The following is a 5,177-nucleotide window of genomic DNA, read 5'->3' on the forward strand; positions in this document are numbered from 1 at the left end:
ATTGTGATGAGTTGTATGAGCCCCTAATAAAATGATTAAAAAAAAAAAAAAAGAATAGTGGAACAGAAAAGATCAAAAGGTCCCAAATAGAGAAGAGTAAGAACTAAGTTTCTGGAGTAAGAATGAGCGATCCTTCTGTACTTTTGAATTTCTCCAAGGAAGTGAGAAAAAGAAAGTCTACTTTAAAACGGAGTTTAGACCTAACTGGCTTTACTAGACCATGTTTTGACTTCCGTCAATGTATCTGTAAGCCAGTGTTAATTATATTTCAGTAGCTATTCTGTTAACATTTCATTGTCTCAGGGAAATTTTTCTAGCTATCTGCATCCAGACACGAAGCTTACAAGAATTAAAAAATCGTTATCATTAACTTTTAGGAACGCTATGATAAATTACTGTTTTCTCAATGCAAATAAAAATTAGCATACCATTCAAATTTTGAACTGCATTTTTTTTTGTTTCTAACATGTAAATTTAGCATATTATTATTACAAATAGAGAAACACTTTTTCAAGCACAGTTGTTGCTTTCTTCAGAATGTGTTATGGGGAAGCTCTCGATAAAAGAACGCTTACTTTACATTGGCTGTATCTCATGCTAATTAGGTTCTTCACTGATTAGTTGTCTTCGAATTATGGGTAGGCCTCAACAGACAGTGAAAAGCTCAATGCCTGAAGTGTTATAAGTATTTGATGCAGCTTTAAAAAAAATGAATGTAAATCACCTTCACTATATGCGCTGGAGTTTCAAGAAAACATTAAAATGTCCTTATGAAATACAGAGCTTTATCCTAAATTTGGTTAATATATAAATAAAATATTTATGCAACAGTTCTTTACTGCCCTAATATTTAAGTTGAATGAAATTAAATGACTAAGTTTCTTTCAAAAAAGCTACCAGAACAGCGTTTCCAGAACCCAACAAGCCTTTTAGTCTAAAATTTAGACTCATTTTCTTTGCAGTGGTTACCGCGCTGAGTAAAGATCCCACCAGTTTCTAGTCACCGCCACTAGGTGGCGATCTTATACGTTGCTGAACCGTCTATTTGTGTTGTAGTTGGTGGAACTGACATGGTTGCCCAAATTAAGTAATGTGAACTCAGCAGTGGCATTTAGCAGTGGGGAAGATGTGGACTAGCTGTACTGCTTCCTGAACATACGTTTGAACACGAGACCGATTTCCATTTGTTTTCTAGGGCCCCACCCCACCCATTCCCTTTGCCATTTGTCCTGTCTTGCTTCCTTCTACAGAAACCCATAAGTGCATGGTTTTTATAAGAGAGAAAGAGAGAGAGAGAGAGAGAGAAGTGCTTGAGCAGGAGGATAAACTCATAAGAACTACTGGGAGGGCCAGAATTTTCCACAGGAAGTACATTTTAAGAGGTTCTCATAGAATTGAGTAAGCTGTGTACAGATGATGTTCATTTGGGCTTGATATATTGAGAGATTTAAAAATCAGTGAATGACATATTTAGTTCTCTGTTTCTTCAGGTCTACATATACTTGCCAAAGATCTGCATAGAAAGACTGAAGGTTTAGTAGACATGAATAATTATATGCTTATAACTGTTGATATAATTGCGGTTTCCAATTCTTAAAGAAGTTTAATGAATTTAGAGTGTCTTTTATATCTGAAGGCTATGGCATGCCTGCTGCCTGGTATCTGTAGTCTCATCTGGAGAGTGGAATACAGTACCTTAAAATTCAGTACTTTTTTCTGTTTGCATTATTAATTCTGTTCTCGATGTCTCACATGCTATTTCTTCAGGATTCAGTGGATCTTACGGTACTGGCTGATTTTGTGTGATCTGAACATTAAATAAAAAATATAATTGGGTGGAACCGATTACAAGGATCTACATGTGACCTCCTCCCTGGAGGACGGAAAACAGAAAAGTGGGTGAAGGGAGAAGTCGGACAGGGCAAGATATGACAAAATAATAATTTGTAAATTATCAAGTGTTCATGAAGGGCAGGGGAGCAGGGAAGGAGGGGAAAAATGAGGAGCTGATGCCAGGGGCTTAAGTGGAGAGCAAATGTTTTGAGAATGATGAGAGCAATGAATGTACAAATGTGCTTTACACAATTGATTTGTGTGTGGATTGTGATGAGTTGTATGACCCCCTAATAAAACAATTTTAAGAGAGAAAATACAATTGATTTGCTTTGTTAAAATTTAATGAGCCTTCAAAGAGTTCATGGGAAAATGGAATGAAAATATAGAATTTTTCTATGAATTTCATAAAACCCCTTCATCTAGACTTTGATAATACCTGAAAATCAGTCTATCCAAATAGCATATTTTAACTTTTACTTGGATTGGATTTTATATGAATTTGATAAACACTTAAAATTTATTCATTTTTCCATTGGAATGCGCTTTTTCTATAGGTAGAAAAAAATTTTTTCTTACATTAGTTGGAGTGCAGGAAAGCATAAAGTAAGAAAGACTGGTGTTTGAATCTTAAACCACTGCTTACTAGTTCTTTGACTTTGAATAAGGGATTTAACCTCTCTGAGATTTAGTCAGAGCTGAGAGGATTAAATGAAGTATTTGGTGATTAAATGTGCTATTTATAGTATGATGGTTTGGGGCCCAAAATAGCTGCTCAGTAAATATTTGTATGATTTTCAAGAAACCCAGAATGTAAAAATGTTTCTTAATATTGAGTTTTTCATTATATACATTAACATTGATTAATTAAACAAGATGGTAGAGAACAGAACAAGAATGTATAGTGATTCACCTGTGGTTGATTATAGGTCTTACATAGGGTTTTTTCCTGGATTGTAAGTAATTGGATTGCTAACCTCAATCAAGGTCATTGTTTCAAACCTACCAGCTTACTTGCAAGAGAAAGGTGAGCCTGTTAGCTCCCATTAAGATTTACAGCCCCAAGACACCTTATGTAAGGCCTGTTGAGTTGGAATCTCCTTGATGATAGTGGGTCATTTTTATGGGAACAGAACCCTGGGCCTTGCTTCTAAGGAGGGAGCTGCTGGGTTGGCTGGAACCATCAACCTCTGTTAGCAGCTGAGGGCTTCATTGTTGTACTGTCCATTGTTGCTATTAGGTGCCGTCCAGTTGGATCGTGACCCTAACTAAATACCACAGACGAAAAGCCGCCTGGCCCTGTGCCACCTTCACAGTTGCTGTTATGTTGAAGCCCATTTTTGCCCTGCTAAGCATCCTGGAATGTACTTAGAATTCTTTTACTGCTTCAGTTTGCATTCTACACAGTTTCTCAAAGCAGACTCTGCGGACCCTTGGGAGTTCACCCCTCAGGTTCTTTCAGGAGGTTCTCCAGGACAGTACTTTTCTCATAGTGATACAGAAACATTCTGCATCGTGTTGGATGAATCTGCTGCTGCACAAGACCTCTTTGAAGTGTTGATTAGCAAAGATGATTACATTTGAGGACTGAGGTATTCCTACCCCAAGCCATGGTATTTTCCCTTCACTTCACGTGCACGGGTGTGTGCAAGTTGGACGTTGAGTTGGGAAGACCGAAGAAGAGTCGATGCCTTGGGCTGTGGTGCTCGTGAAGAATATTGAATGTACCAAGCACTGCCAAAGAACAAACACAATCTGTCTCGCAAGAAGTAAGGGCCAGGATATTCTTTAGAAGCCAGACTGGTGAAACCGTCTCCTGTCCTTCGGGCATGCAATCAGGACAGACCAGTCCCTGGGAAAGGATACCGTACTCGGTTAAGTCGAGGGGCAATGAACTAAAGGAAGGCCCTCTTACAAGATCGGTTGACGCCGTGTCTGCAACCATGGGCTCACGCATAAGAGCAGGTGTTAGAATGGTACAGGGCCAGGTGGTCTTTTGTTCAGCTGTTCTCAGGGTCTCTGTTAGTCAGAATGGACTTACAGCACGTAGCTGCCTTTTCCTTCCCGCACCGTGCTTAGTCAAGCCTGATTCGCAGTGATCCTCTGGGACAGAGTAGTACTGCTCTCCAGGGCTTCTGACGAGAGCAGACAACCTCCTCTTGTGGACTTCCTAATGGATTGGAATTGCCCATTGTAACCTGTCTAGAGCTTAACCCACCGTGCTACCAGAGTGTGCCACTTCTGCTTTTTCACTGAGTTGAAATTTGCGTGGTTGGTACACGTGCAGTGTGGGAGGTAAACTGCAGGTGTCTTAATACAAATCATGATAGCAGCATGAAACAGTGCTAGTTAATATTTTATTACTCACCACCTGTACTTTCAGTTTAGAAAAACTAGTGAATTTTCAAGAGAAGCGGTTATTGACTTAGTAATAGCCATCCTATGAAATCTCAGCCCTTGTGTACGTGGCAGTTTAACTTTCTGACTAACACTTTCTGAATAAACGTAGACACACTTGTTTGTTGCTGGAGAACAGTGGTTGTCTGGAGAAAAAGGCACTTGTGTGATTGCATGAGGAGCCCTGGTGGCACCACAAGATCAGCAGTTCCAATCTGCCAGCTGCTCCTTGGGAGAACAATGTGACTTTCTACTCCTTCCGGTAAACAGTTACAGTCTTGGAGACCTACAGGACAGTTACAGCCTATTGTACTGGGTTGCTATGAGTCAGAATTGATTCAGTGGCGGTGAATTTGGTTTTGGTTTGGTGATTGCTTGTGTAACTAACTCACTGTTTTGGGTTTTTTGGGTAGAACACCTTGCAAGAATGACAGACAATATAGTTGTTACAACTTGGATATCTGGCAGATAGATTATCTCAGAAATAATAAGTAATCTTGTCACTTTAAGGAAAAATGGTAATAACGCTAGTAACTCTAGCAGTCATCCACAAATTAGAAATTTGGACTTGTAATGCCAGCCTGGGGTTAACAGTTTTATAATACTTGGCTTTATAAGCTTGTTGGTGATATTAACAAGTGTGTTGTTGACGTTCTATAATACAGTGTGGCATTTGGAAGGTCTCTAGTACTTGTGCTCATGTATTTTCCACGTGGTTGAGTACAGAGTAGACCAATGGATTTCTAATGGCATGTACGGAGTGTTCCTTTAAAACCTTTGCAGCTAACCTTTATGAAGTGACCCGATTGTTGGATTTGATGAAGTATCAAAGAGGAGTATCTCAAAAACCTCTTGAAATAGTTTTCCAACTAAACACCTGGGTGAAGATGGGGTTTTCTTCATCCATGTCCATCAAATAGCACAACACATCAGAGTGCATGCAGAAA

This window comes from Echinops telfairi, unplaced genomic scaffold (assembly GCF_000313985.2).
Source record: "Echinops telfairi isolate 266 unplaced genomic scaffold, ASM31398v2 ScPeMD7_7420;HRSCAF=8458, whole genome shotgun sequence".
NCBI classification, from domain to species: Eukaryota; Metazoa; Chordata; class Mammalia; order Afrosoricida; family Tenrecidae; genus Echinops; species Echinops telfairi.